Source organism: Syngnathus floridae, chromosome 5, assembly GCF_059516105.1.
Source record: "Syngnathus floridae isolate MCC-2025c chromosome 5, RoL_Sflo_1.0, whole genome shotgun sequence".
NCBI lineage: Eukaryota > Metazoa > Chordata > Actinopteri > Syngnathiformes > Syngnathidae > Syngnathus > Syngnathus floridae.
The window spans coordinates 17620234-17634387 of NC_142417.1; positions in this window are offsets into that span (position 1 = coordinate 17620234).

Genomic DNA, 14154 nt, shown 5'->3' on the forward strand with positions numbered 1-14154 from the left:
AAGCAATAAAATTAAAAATGCACCTAAAACCTAAACCAAACGTTGCAGGTGCTTATTTCTTCGTGCGCAGTGCTCAACGCGGCACTCCCTAGCTGCCAGGAGCACTTTTTACTATGCGCGCCCAACCAGAGCGACGGGAGGAGCACATTTCAGAAAACGTGCTCAGCTCGTCGAGAAAATGCGATTTAAGCAATAAAATTAAAAATGCACCTAAAACCTAAACCAAACGTTGCAGGTGCTTTTTTCTTCATGTGCAGTGGTCAACGCGGCACTCCCTAGCTGCCAAGAGCACTTTTCACTATGCACACCCAACCAGAGTGACGGGAGGAGCACATTTCAGAAAACGTGCTAAGCTCGTCGAGAAAACGCGATTTAAGCAATAAGATTAAAAATGCACCTAAAACCTAAACCAAACGTTGCAGGTGCTTATTTCTTCATGCGCAGTGGTCAACGCGGCACTCTCTAGCTGCCAAGAGCACTTTTTACTGTGCGCACCCAACCAGAGCGACGGGAGGAGCACATTTCAGAAAACGTGCTCAGCTCGTCGAGACAATGCGATTTAAGCAATAAAATTAAAAATGCACCTAAAACCTAAACCAAACGTTGCAGGTGCTTATTTCTTCGTGCGCAGTGGTCAACGCGGAACTCCCTAGCTGCCAGGAGCTCTTTTTACAGTGCGCACCCAACCAGAGCGACGGGAGGAGCACATTTCAGAAAACGTGCTCAGCTCGTCGAGAAAATGCGATTTAAGCAATAAAATTAAAAATGCAGCTAAAACCTAAACCAAACGTTGCAGGTGCTTATTTCTTCGTGCGTAGTGCTCAACGCGGCACTCCCTAGCTGCCAGGAGCACTTTTTACTGTGCGCACCCAACCAGAGTGACGGGAGGAGCATATTTCAGAAAACGTGCTCAGCTCGTCGAGAAAATGCGATTTAAGCAATAAAATTAAAAATGCACCTAAAACCTAAACCAAACGTTGCAGGTGCTTATTTCTTCATGCGCAGTGGTCAACGCGGCACTCTCTAGCTGACAAGAGCACTTTTTACTGTGCGCACCTAACCAGAGTGACGGGAGGAGCACATTTCAGAAAACGTGCTCAGCTCGTCGAGAAAATGCGATTTAAGCAATAAGATTAAAAGTGCACCTAAAACCTAAACCAAACGTTGCAGGTGCTTATTTCTTCATGCGCAGTGGTCAACGCGGCACTCTCTAGCTGCCAGGGGCACTTTTTACTACGCGCACCCAACCAGAGCGATGGTAGGAGCACATTTCAGAAAACGTGCTCAGCTCGTCGAGAGAATGCGATTTAAGCAATAAAATAAAAAATGCACCTAAAACCTAAACCAAACGTTGCAGGTGCTTATTTCTTCATGCGCAGTGGTCAACGCGGCACTCTCTAGCTGCCAAGAGCACTTTTTACTGTGCGCACCCAACCAGAGTGACGGGAGGAGCACATTTCAGAAAACGTGCTCAGCTCGTCGAGAAAATGCGATTTAAGCAATAAGATTAAAAATGCACCTAAAACCTAAACCGAACGTTGCAGGTGCTTATTTCTTCATGCGCAGTGGTCAACGCGGCACTCTCTAGCTGCCAGGAGCACTTTTTACTACGCGCACCCAACCAGAGCGACGGGAGGAGCACATTTCAGAAAACGTGCTCAGCTCGTCGAGAGAATGTGATTTAAGCAATAAAATAAAAAATGCACCTAAAACCTAAACCAAACGTTGCAGGTGCTTATTTCTTCGTGCGCAGTGGTCAACGCGGCACTCCCTAGCTGCCAGGAGCTCTTTTTACTGTGCGCACCCAACCAGAGCGACGGGAGGAGCACATTTCAGAAAACGTGCTCAGCTCGTCGAGAAAATGCGATTTAAGCAATAAAATTAAAAATGCACCTAAAACCTAAACCAAACGTTGCAGGTGCTTATTTCTTCATGCGCAGTGGTCAACGCGGCACTCTCTAGCTGCCAAAAGCACTTTTTACTGTGCGCACCCAACCAGAGTGACGGGAGGAGCACATTTCAGAAAACGTGCTCAGCTCGTCGAGAAAATGCGATTTAAGCAATAAAATTAAAAATGCACCCAAAACCTAAACCAAACGTTGCAGGTGGTCATTTCTTCAAGCGCAGTGGTCAACGCGGCACTCTCTAGCTGCCAAGAGCACTTTTTACTATGCGCACCCAACCAGAGTGACGGGAGGAGCACATTTCAGAAAACGTGCTCAGCTCGTCGAGAAAATGCGATTTAAGCAATAAAATTAAAAATGCTCCTAAAACCTAAACCAAACGTTGCAGGTGCTAATTTTTTCATGCGCAGTGGTCAACGCGGCACTCTCTAGCTGCCAGGAGCACTTTTTACTACGCGCACCCAACCAGAGCGACGGGAGGAGCACATTTCAGAAAACGTGCTCAGCTCGTCGAGAGAATGCGATTCAAGCAATAAAATTAAAAATGCAGCTAAAACCTAAACCAAACGTTGCAGGTGCTTATTTCTTCGTGCGCAGTGCTCAACGCGGCACTCCCTAGCTGCCAGGAGCACTTTTTACTGTGCGCACCCAACCAGAGTGACGGGAGGAGCACATTTCAGAAAACGTGCTCAGCTCGTCGAGAAAATGCGATTTAAGCAATAAAATTAAAAATGCACCTAAAACCTAAACCAAACGTTGCAGGTGGTTATTTCTTCAAGCGCAGTGGTCAACGCGGCACTCTCTAGCTGCCAAGAGCACTTTTTACTATGCGCACCCAACCAGAGTGACGGGAGGAGCACATTTCAGAAAACGTGCTCAGCTCGTCGAGAGAATGCGATTTAAGCAATAAAATTAAAAATGCACCTAAAACCTAAACCAAACGTTGCAGGTGCTTATTTCTTCGTGCGCAGTGGTCAACGCGGCACTCCCTAGCTGCCAGGAGCTCTTTTTACTGTGCGCACCCAACCAGAGCGACGGGAGGAGCACATTTCAGAAAACGTGCTCAGCTCGTCGAGAAAATGCGATTTAAGCAATAAAATTAAAAATGCACCTAAAACCTAAACCAAACGTTGCAGGTGCTTATTTCTTCGTGCGCAGTGGTCAACGCGGCACTCCCTAGCTGCCAGGAGCTCTTTTTACTGTGCGCACCCAACCAGAGCGACGGGAGGAGCACATTTCAGAAAACGTGCTCAGCTCGTCGAGAAAATGCGATTTAAGCAATAAGATTAAAAATGCACCTAAAACCTAAACCAAACGTTGCAGGTGCTTATTTCTTCATGCGCAGTGGTCAACGCGGCACTCTCTAGCTGCCAGGAGCACTTTTTACTACGCGCACCCAACCAGAGCGACGGGAGGAGCACATTTCAGAAAACGTGCTCAGCTCGTCGAGAGAATGCGATTTAAGCAATAAAATTAAAAATGCACCTAAAACCTAAACCAAACGTCTCAGGTGCTTATTTCTTCGTGCGCAGTGGTCAACGCGGCACTCCCTAGGTGCCAGGAGCTCTTTTTATTGTGCGCACCCAACCAGAGCGACGGGAGGAGCACATTTCAGAAAACGTGCTCAGCTTGTCGAGAAAATGCGATTTAAGCAATAAAATTAAAAATGAACCTAAAACCTAAACCAAACGTTGCAGGTTCTTATTTCTTCTTGCGCAGTGGTCAACGCGGCACTCTCTAGCTGCCAGGAGCACTTTTTACTATGCGCACCCAACCAGAGCGACGGGAGGAGGACATTTCAGAAAACGTGCTCAGCTCGTCGAGAAAATGCGATTTAAGCAATAAAATTAAAAATGCACCTAAAACCTAAACCAAACGTTGCAGGTGCTTATTTCTTCATGCGCAGTGGTCAACGCAGCACTCCCGAGCTGCCAAGAGCACTTTTTACTGTGCGCACCCAACCAGAGCGACGGGAGGAGCACATTTCAGAAAACGTGCTCAGCTCGTCGAGAGAATGCGATTTAAGCAATAAAATTAAAAATGCACCTAAAACCTAAACCAAACGTTGCAGGTGCTTATTTCTTCGTGCGCAGTGGTCAACGCGGAACTCCCTAGCTGCCAGGAGCTCTTTTTACTGTGCGCACCCAACCAGAGCGACGGAAGGAGCACATTTCAGAAAACGTGCTCAGCTCGTCGAGAAAATGCGATTTAAGCAATAAAATTAAAAATGCAGCTAAAACCTAAACCAAACGTTGCAGGTGCTTATTTCTTCGTGCGCAGTGCTCAACGCGGCACTCCCTAGCTGCCAGGAGCACTTTTTACTGTGCGCACCCAACCAGAGTGACGGGAGGAGCACATTTCAGAAAACGTGCTCAGCTCGTCGAGAAAATGCGATTTAAGCAATAAGATTAAAAATGCACCCAAAACCTAAACCAAACGTTGCAAGTGGTTATTTCTTCAAGCGCAGTGGTCAACGCGGCACTCCCTAGCTGCCAGGAGCTCTTTTTACTGTGCGCACCCAACCAGAGCGACGGGAGGAGCACATTTCAGAAAACGTGCTCAGCTCGTCGAGAAAATGCGATTTAAGCAATAAAATTAAAAATGCACCTAAAACCTAAACCAAACGTTGCAGGTGCTTATTTCTTCATGCGCAGTGGTCAACGCGGCACTCTCTAGCTGCCAGGAGCACTTTTTACTACGCGCACCCAACCAGAGCGACGGGAGGAGCACATTTCAGAAAACGTGCTCAGCTCGTCGAGAAAATGCGATTTAAGCAATAAAATTAAAAATGCACCTAAAACCTAAACCAAACGTTGCAGGTGCTTATTTCTTCGTGCGCAGTGCTCAACGCGGCACTCCCTAGCTGCCAGGAGCTCTTTTTACTGTGCGCACCCAACCAGAGCGACGGGAGGAGCACATTTCAGAAAACGTGCTCAGCTCGTCGAGACAATGCGATTTAAGCAATAAAATTAAAAATGCACCTAAAACCTAAACCAAACGTTGCAGGTGCTCATTTCTTCGTGCGCAGTGCTCAACGCGGCACTCCCTAGCTGCCAGGAGCACTTTTTACTATGCGCGCACAACCAGAGCGACGGGAGGAGCACAGATCAGAAAACGTGCTCAGCTCGTCGAGAAAATGCGATTTAAGCAATAAAATTTAAAATGCACCTAAAACCTAAACCAAACGTTGCAGGTGCTTATTTCTTCGTGCGCAGTGCTCAACGCGGCACTCCCTAGCTGCCAGGAGCACTTTTTACTGTGCGCACCCAACCAGAGCGACGGGAGGAGCACATTTCAGAAAACGTGCTCAGCTTGTCGAGAAAATGCGATTTAAGCAATAAAATTAAAAATGCACCTAAAACCTAAACCAAACGTTGCAGGTGCTTATTTCTTCGTGCGCAGTGCTCAACGCGGCACTCCCTAGCTGCCAGGAGCACTTTTTACTATGCGCGCCCAACCAGAGCGACGGGAGGAGCACATTTCAGAAAACGTGCTCAGCTCGTCGAGAAAATGCGATTTAAGCAATAAAATTAAAAATGCACCTAAAACCTAAACCAAACGTTGCAGGTGCTTATTTCTTCATGCGCAGTGGTCAACGCGGCACTCCCGAGCTGCCAAGAGCACTTTCTACTGTGCGCACCCAACCACATCGACGGGAGGAGCACATTTCAGAAAACGTGCTCAGCTCGTCGAGAGAATGCGATTTAAGCAATAAAATTAAAAATGCACCTAAAACCTAAACCAAACGTTGCAGGTGCTTATTTCTTCGTGCGCAGTGGTCAACGCGGAACTCCCTAGCTGCCAGGAGCTCTTTTTACTCTGCGCACCCAACCAGAGCGACGGGAGGAGCACATTTCAGAAAACGTGCTCAGCTCGTCGAGACAATGCGATTTAAGCAATAAAATTAAAAATGCACCTAAAACCTAAACCAAACGTTGCAGGTGCTCATTTCTTCGTGCGCAGTGCTCAACGCGGCACTCCCTAGCTGCCAGGAGCACTTTTTACTGTGCGCACCCAACCAGAGTGACGGGAGGAGCACATTTCAGAAAACGTGCTCAGCTCGTCGAGAAAATGCGATTTAAGCAATAAAATTAAAAATGCAGCTAAAACCTAAACCAAACGTTGCAGGTGCTTATTTCTTCGTGCGTAGTGCTCAACGCGGCACTCCCTAGCTGCCAGGAGCACTTTTTACTGTGCGCACCCAACCAGAGTGACGGGAGGAGCACATTTCAGAAAACGTGCTCAGCTCGTCGAGAAAATGCGATTTAAGCAATAAAATTAAAAATGCACCTAAAACCTAAACCAAACGTTGCAGGTGCTTATTTCTTCATGCGCAGTGGTCAACGCGGCACTCCCTAGCTGCCAGGAGCTCTTTTTACTGTGCGCACCCAACCAGAGCGACGGGAGGAGCACATTTCAGAAAACGTGCTCAGCTCGTCGAGAAAATGCGATTTAAGCAATAAAATTAAAAATGCACCTAAAACCTAAACCAAACGTTGCAGGTGCTTATTTCTTCATGCGCAGTGGTCAACGCGGCACTCTCTAGCTGCCAGGAGCACTTTTTACTACGCGCACCCAACCAGAGCGACGGGAGGAGCACATTTCAGAAAACGTGCTCAGCTCGTCGAGAGAATGCGATTTAAGCAATAAAATTAAAAATGCACCTAAAACCTAAACCAAACGTTGCAGGTGCTTATTTCTTCGTGCGCAGTGGTCAACGCGGAACTCCCTAGCTGCCAGGAGCTCTTTTTACTGTGCGCACCCAACCAGAGCGACGGGAGGAGCACATTTCAGAAAACGTGCTCAGCTCGTCGAGAAAATGCGATTTAAGCAATAAAATTAAAAATGCACCTAAAACCTAAACCAAACGTTGCAGGTCCTTATTTCTTCGTGCGCAGTGCTCAACGCGGCACTCCCTAGCTGCCAGGAGCACTTTTTACTGTGCGCACCCAACCAGAGTGACGGGAGGAGCACATTTCAGAAAACGTGCTCAGCTCGTCGAGAAAATGCGATTTAAGCAATAAAATTAAAAATGCACCCAAAACCTAAACCAAACTTGCAGGTGGTTATTTCTTCAAGCGCAGTGGTCAACGCGGCACTCTCTAGCTGCCAAGAGCACTTTTTACTATGCGCACCCAACCAGAGTGACGGGAGGAGCACATTTCAGAAAACGTGCTCAGCTCGTCGAGAAAATGCGATTTAAGCAATAAAATTAAAAATGCTCCTAAAACCTAAACCAAACGTTGCAGGTGCTTATTTCTTCATGCGCAGTGGTCAACGCGGCACTCTCTAGCTGCCAGGAGCACTTTTTACTACGCGCACCCAACCAGAGCGACGGGAGGAGCACATTTCAGAAAACGTGTTCAGCTCGTCGAGAGAATGCGATTTAAGCAATAAAATTAAAAATGCACCTAAAACCTAAACCAAACGTAGCAGGTGCTTATTTCTTCGTGCGCAGTGGTCAACGCGGCACTCCCTAGCTGCCAGGAGCTCTTTTTACTGTGCGCACCCAACCAGAGCGACGGGAGGAGCACATTTCAGAAAACGTGCTCAGCTTGTCGAGAAAATGCGATTTAAGCAATAAAATTAAAAATGCACCTAAAACCTAAACCAAACGTTGCAGGTGCTTATTTCTTCGTGCGCAGTGCTCAACGCGGCACTCCCTAGCTGCCAGGAGCACTTTTTACTATGCGCGCCCAACCAGAGCGACGGGAGGAGCACATTTCAGAAAACGTGCTCAGCTCGTCGAGAAAATGCGATTTAAGCAATAAAATTAAAAATGCACCTAAAACCTAAACCAAACGTTGCAGGTGCTTATTTCTTCATGTGCAGTGGTCAACGCGGCACTCCCTAGCTGCCAAAAGCACTTTTTACTGTGCGCACCCAACCAGAGTGACGGGAGGAGCACATTTCAGAAAACGTGCTCAGCTCGTCGAGAAAATGCGATTTAAGCAATAAAATTAAAAATGCACCTAAAACCTAAACCAAACGTTGCAGGTGCTTATTTCTTCATGTGCAGTGGTCAACGCGAAACTCTCTAGCTGCCAGGAGCACTTTTTACTATGCGCGCACAACCAGAGCGACGGGAGGAGCACATTTCAGAAAACGTGCTCAGCTCGTCGAGAAAATGCGATTTAAGCAATAAAATTAAAAATGCACCCAAAACCTAAACCAAACGTTGCAGGTGGTTATTTCTTCAAGCGCAGTGGTCAACGCGGCACTCTCTAGCTGCCAAGAGCACTTTTTACTATGCGCACCCAACCAGAGCGACGGGAGGAGCACATTTCAGAAAACGTGTTCAGCTCGTCGAGAGAATGCGATTTAAGCAATAAAATTAAAAATGCACCTTAAACCTAAACCAAACGTTGCAGGTGCTTATTTCTTCGTGCGCAGTGGTCAACGCGGCACTCCCTAGCTGCCAGGAGCTCTTTTTACTGTGCGCACCCAACCAGAGCGACGGGAGGAGCACATTTCAGAAAACGTGCTCAGCTTGTCGAGAAAATGCGATTTAAGCAATAAAATTAAAAATGCACCTAAAACCTAAACCAAACGTTGCAGGTGCTTATTTCTTCGTGCGCAGTGCTCAACGCGGCACTCCCTAGCTGCCAGGAGCACTTTTTACTATGCGCGCCCAACCAGAGCGACGGGAGGAGCACATTTCAGAAAACGTGCTCAGCTCGTCGAGAAAATGCGATTTAAGCAATAAAATTAAAAATGCACCTAAAACCTAAACCAAACGTTGCAGGTGCTTATTTCTTCATGTGCAGTGGTCAACGCGGCACTCCCTAGCTGCCAAAAGCACTTTTTACTGTGCGCACCCAACCAGAGTGACGGGAGGAGCACATTTCAGAAAACGTGCTCAGCTCGTCGAGAAAATGCGATTTAAGCAATAAAATTAAAAATGCACCTAAAACCTAAACCAAACGTTGCAGGTGCTTATTTCTTCATGTGCAGTGGTCAACGCGAAACTCTCTAGCTGCCAGGAGCACTTTTTACTATGCGCGCACAACCAGAGCGACGGGAGGAGCACATTTCAGAAAACGTGCTCAGCTCGTCGAGAAAATGCGATTTAAGCAATAAAATTTAAAATGCACCTAAAACCTAAACCAAACGTTGCAGGTGCTTATTTCTTTGTGCACAGTGGTCAACGCGGCACTTTTTAGCTGCCAAGAGCACTTTTTACTATGCGCACCCAACCAGAGTGACGGGAGGAGCACATTTCAGAAAACGTGCTCAGCTCGTCGAGAAAATGCGATTTAAGCAATAAAATTAAAAATGCAACTAAAACCTAAACCAAAAGTTGCAGGTGGTTATTTCTTCATGCGCAGTGGTCAACGCGGCACTCTCTAGCTGCCAAGAGCACTTTTTTTACTGTGCGCACCCAACCAGAGTGACGGGAGGAGCACATTTCAGAAGACGTGCTCAGCTCGTCGAGAAAATGCGATTTAAGCAATAAAATTAAAAATGCACCTAAAACCTAAACCAAACGTTTCAGGTGCTTATTTCTTCATGTGCAGTGGTCAACGCGGCACTCCCTAGCTGCCAAGAGCACTTTTTACTATGCGCACCCAACCAGAGTGACGGGAGGAGCACATTTCAGAAAACGTGCTCAGCTCGTCGAGAAAACGCGATTTAAGCAATAAGATTAAAAATGCACCTAAAACCTAAATCAAACGTTGCAGGTGCTTATTTCTTCATGCGCAGTGGTCAACGCGGCACTCTCTAGCTGCCAGGAGCACTTTTTACTGTGCGCACCCAACCAGAGTGACGGGAGGAGCACATTTCAGAAAACGTGCTCAGCTCGTCGAGAAAATGCGATTAAAGCAATAAAATTAAAAATGCACCTAAAACCTAAACCAAACGTTGCAGGTGCTTATTTCTTCATGCGCAGTGGTCAACGCGGCACTCCCGAGCTGCCAAGAGCACTTTTTACTGTGCGCACCCAACCAGAGCGACGGGAGGAGCACATTTCAGAAAACGTGCTCAGCTCGTCGAGAGAATGCGATTTAAGCAATAAAATTAAAAATGCACCTAAAACCTAAACCAAACGTTGCAGGTGCTTATTTCTTCGTGCGCAGTGGTCAACGCGGAACTCCCTAGCTGCCAGGAGCTCTTTTTACTGTGCGCACCCAACCAGAGCGACGGGAGGAGCACATTACAGAAAACGTGCTCAGCTCGTCGAGAAAATGCGATTTAAGCAATAAAATTAAAAATGCAGCTAAAACCTAAACCAAACGTTGCAGGTGCTTATTTCTTCGTGCGTAGTGCTCAACGCGGCACTCCCTAGCTGCCAGGAGCTCTTTTTACTGTGCGCACCCAACCAGAGTGACGGGAGGAGCACATTTCAGAAAACTTGCTCAGCTCGTCGAGAAAATGCGATTTAAGCAATAAAATTAAAAATGCACCTAAAACCTAAACCAAACGTTGCAGGTGCTTATTTCTTCATGCGCAGTGGTCAACGCGGCACTCTCTAGCTGCCAAGAGCACTTTTTACTGTGCGCACCCAACCAGAGCGACGGGAGGAGCACATTTCAGAAAACGTGCTCAGCTCGTCGAGAGAATGCGATTTAAGTAATAAAATTAAAAATGCACCTAAAACCTAAACCAAACGTTGCAGGTGCTTATTTCTTCATGCGCAGTGGTCAACGCGGCACTCTCTAGCTGCCAGGAGCACTTTTTACTGTGCGCACCCAACCAGAGTGACGGGAGGAGCACATTTCAGAAAACGTGCTCAGCTCGTCGAGAAAATGCGATTTAAGCAATAAAATTAAAAATGCACCTAAAACCTAAACCAAACGTTGCAGGTGCTTATTTCTTCATGCGCAGTGGTCAACGCGGCACTCTCTAGCTGCCAAGAGCACTTTTTACTGTGCGCACCCAACCAGAGTGACGGGAGGAGCACATTTCAGAAAACGTGCTCAGCTCGTCGAGAAAATGCGATTTAAGCAATAAGATTAAAAATGCACCTAAAACCTTAACCAAACGTTGCAGGTGCTTATTTCTTCATGTGCAGTGGTCAACGCGGCACTCTCTAGCTGCCAGGAGCACTTTTCACTACGCGCACCCAACCAGAGCGACGGGAGGAGCACATTTCAGAAAACGTGCTCAGCTCGTCGAGAGAATGCGATTTAGGCAATAAAATTAAAAATGCACCTAAAACCTAAACCAAACGTCTCAGGTGCTTATTTCTTCGTGCGCAGTGGTCAACGCGGCACTCCCTAGGTGCCAGGAGCTCTTTTTATTGTGCGCACCCAACCAGAGCGACGGGAGGAGCACATTTCAGAAAACGTGCTCAGCTTGTCGAGAAAATGCGATTTAAGCAATAAAATTAAAAATGAACCTAAAACCTAAACCAAACGTTGCAGGTTCTTATTTCTTCTTGCGCAGTGGTCAACGCGGCACTCTCTAGCTGCCAGGAGCACTTTTTACTATGCGCACCCAACCAGAGCGACGGGAGGAGGACATTTCAGAAAACGTGCTCAGCTCGTCGAGAAAATGCGATTTAAGCAATAAAATTAAAAATGCACCTAAAACCTAAACCAAACGTTGCAGGTGCTTATTTCTTCATGCGCAGTGGTCAACGCAGCACTCCCGAGCTGCCAAGAGCACTTTTTACTGTGCGCACCCAACCAGAGCGACGGGAGGAGCACATTTCAGAAAACGTGCTCTGCTCGTCGAGAGAATGCGATTTAAGCAATAAAATTAAAAATGCACCTAAAACCTAAACCAAACGTTGCAGGTGCTTATTTCTTCGTGCGCAGTGGTCAACGCGGAACTCCCTAGCTGCCAGGAGCTCTTTTTACTGTGCGCACCCAACCAGAGCGACGGAAGGAGCACATTTCAGAAAACGTGCTCAGCTCGTCGAGAAAATGCGATTTAAGCAATAAAATTAAAAATGCAGCTAAAACCTAAACCAAACGTTGCAGGTGCTTATTTCTTCGTGCGCAGTGCTCAACGCGGCACTCCCTAGCTGCCAGGAGCACTTTTTACTGTGCGCACCCAACCAGAGTGACGGGAGGAGCACATTTCAGAAAACGTGCTCAGCTCGTCGAGAAAATGCGATTTAAGCAATAAGATTAAAAATGCACCCAAAACCTAAACCAAACGTTGCAAGTGGTTATTTCTTCAAGCGCAGTGGTCAACGCGGCACTCCCTAGCTGCCAGGAGCTCTTTTTACTGTGCGCACCCAACCAGAGCGACGGGAGGAGCACATTTCAGAAAACGTGCTCAGCTCGTCGAGAAAATGCGATTTAAGCAATAAAATTAAAAATGCACCTAAAACCTAAACCAAACGTTGCAGGTGCTTATTTCTTCATGCGCAGTGGTCAACGCGGCACTCTCTAGCTGCCAGGAGCACTTTTTACTACGCGCACCCAACCAGAGCGACGGGAGGAGCACATTTCAGAAAACGTGCTCAGCTCGTCGAGAAAATGCGATTTAAGCAATAAGATTAAAAATGCACCTAAAACCTAAACCAAACGTTGCAGGTGCTTATTTCTTCATGCGCAGTGGTCAACGCGGCACTCCCGAGCTGCCAAGAGCACTTTTTACTGTGCGCACCCAACCAGAGCGACGGGAGGAGCACATTTCAGAAAACGTGCTCAGCTCGTCGAGAGAATGCGATTTAAGCAATAAAATTAAAAATGCACCTAAAACCTAAACCAAACGTTGCAGGTGCTTATTTCTTCGTGCGCAGTGGTCAACGCGGAACTCCCTAGCTGCCAGGAGCTCTTTTTACTGTGCGCACCCAACCAGAGCGACGGGAGGAGCACATTTCAGAAAACGTGCTCAGCTCGTCGAGAAAATGCGATTTAAGCAATAAAATTAAAAATGCAGCTAAAACCTAAACCAAACGTTGCAGGTGCTTATTTCTTCGTGCGTAGTGCTCAACGCGAAACTCCCTAGCTGCCAGGAGCACTTTTTACTGTGCGCACCCAACCAGAGTGACGGGAGGAGCACATTTCAGAAAACGTGCTCAGCTCGTCGAGAAAATGCGATTTAAGCAATAAAATTAAAAATGCACCTAAAACCTAAACCGAACGTTGCAGGTGCTTATTTCTTCATGCGCAGTGGTCAACGCGGCACTCTCTAGCTGCCAAGAGCACTTTTTACTGTGCGCACCCAACCAGAGTGACGGGAGGAGCACATTTCAGAAAACGTGCTCAGCTCGTCGAGAAAATGCGATTTAAGCAATAAGATTAAAAATGCACCTAAAACCTAAACCAAACGTTGCAGGTGCTTATTTCTTCATGCGAAGTGGTCAACGCGGCACTCTCTAGCTGCCAGGAGCACTTTTTACTACGCGCACCCAACCAGAGCGACGGGAGGAGCACATTTCAGAAAACGTGCTCAGCTCGTCGAGAGAATGCGATTTAAGCAATAAAATTAAAAATGCTCCTAAAACCTAAACCAAAAGTTGCAGGTGCTTATTTCTTCGTGCGCAGTGGTCAACGCGGCACTCCCTAGCTGCCAGGAGCTCTTTTTACTGTGCGCACCCAACCAGAGCGACGGGAGGAGCACATTTCAGAAAACGTGCTCAGCTCGTCGAGAAAATGCGATTTAAGCAATAAAATTAAAAATGCACCTAAAACCTAAACCAAACGTTGCAGGTGCTTATTTCTTCATGTGCAGTGGTCAACGCGGCACTCCCTAGCTGCCAAGAGCACTTTTTACTATGCGCACCCAACCAGAGTGACGGGAGGAGCACATTTCAGAAAACGTGCTCAGCTCGTCGAGAAAACGCGATTTAAGCAATAAGATTAAAAATGCACCTAAAACCTAAATCAAACGTTGCAGGTGCTTATTTCTTCATGCGCAGTGGTCAACGCGGCACTCTCTAGCTGCCAGGAGCACTTTTTACTGTGCGCACCCAACCAGAGTGACGGGAGGAGCACATTTCAGAAAACGTGCTCAGCTCGTCGAGAAAATGCGATTAAAGCAATAAAATTAAAAATGCACCTAAAACCTAAACCAAACGTTGCAGGTGCTTATTTCTTCATGCGCAGTGGTCAACGCGGCACTCCCGAGCTGCCAAGAGCACTTTTTACTGTGCGCACCCAACCAGAGCGACGGGAGGAGCACATTTCAGAAAACGTGCTCAGCTCGTCGAGAGAATGCGATTTAAGCAATAAAATTAAAAATGCACCTAAAACCTAAACCAAACGTTGCAGGTGCTTATTTCTTCGTGCGCAGTGGTCAACGCGGAACTCCCTAGCTGCCAGGAGCTCTTTTTACTGTGCGCACCCAACCA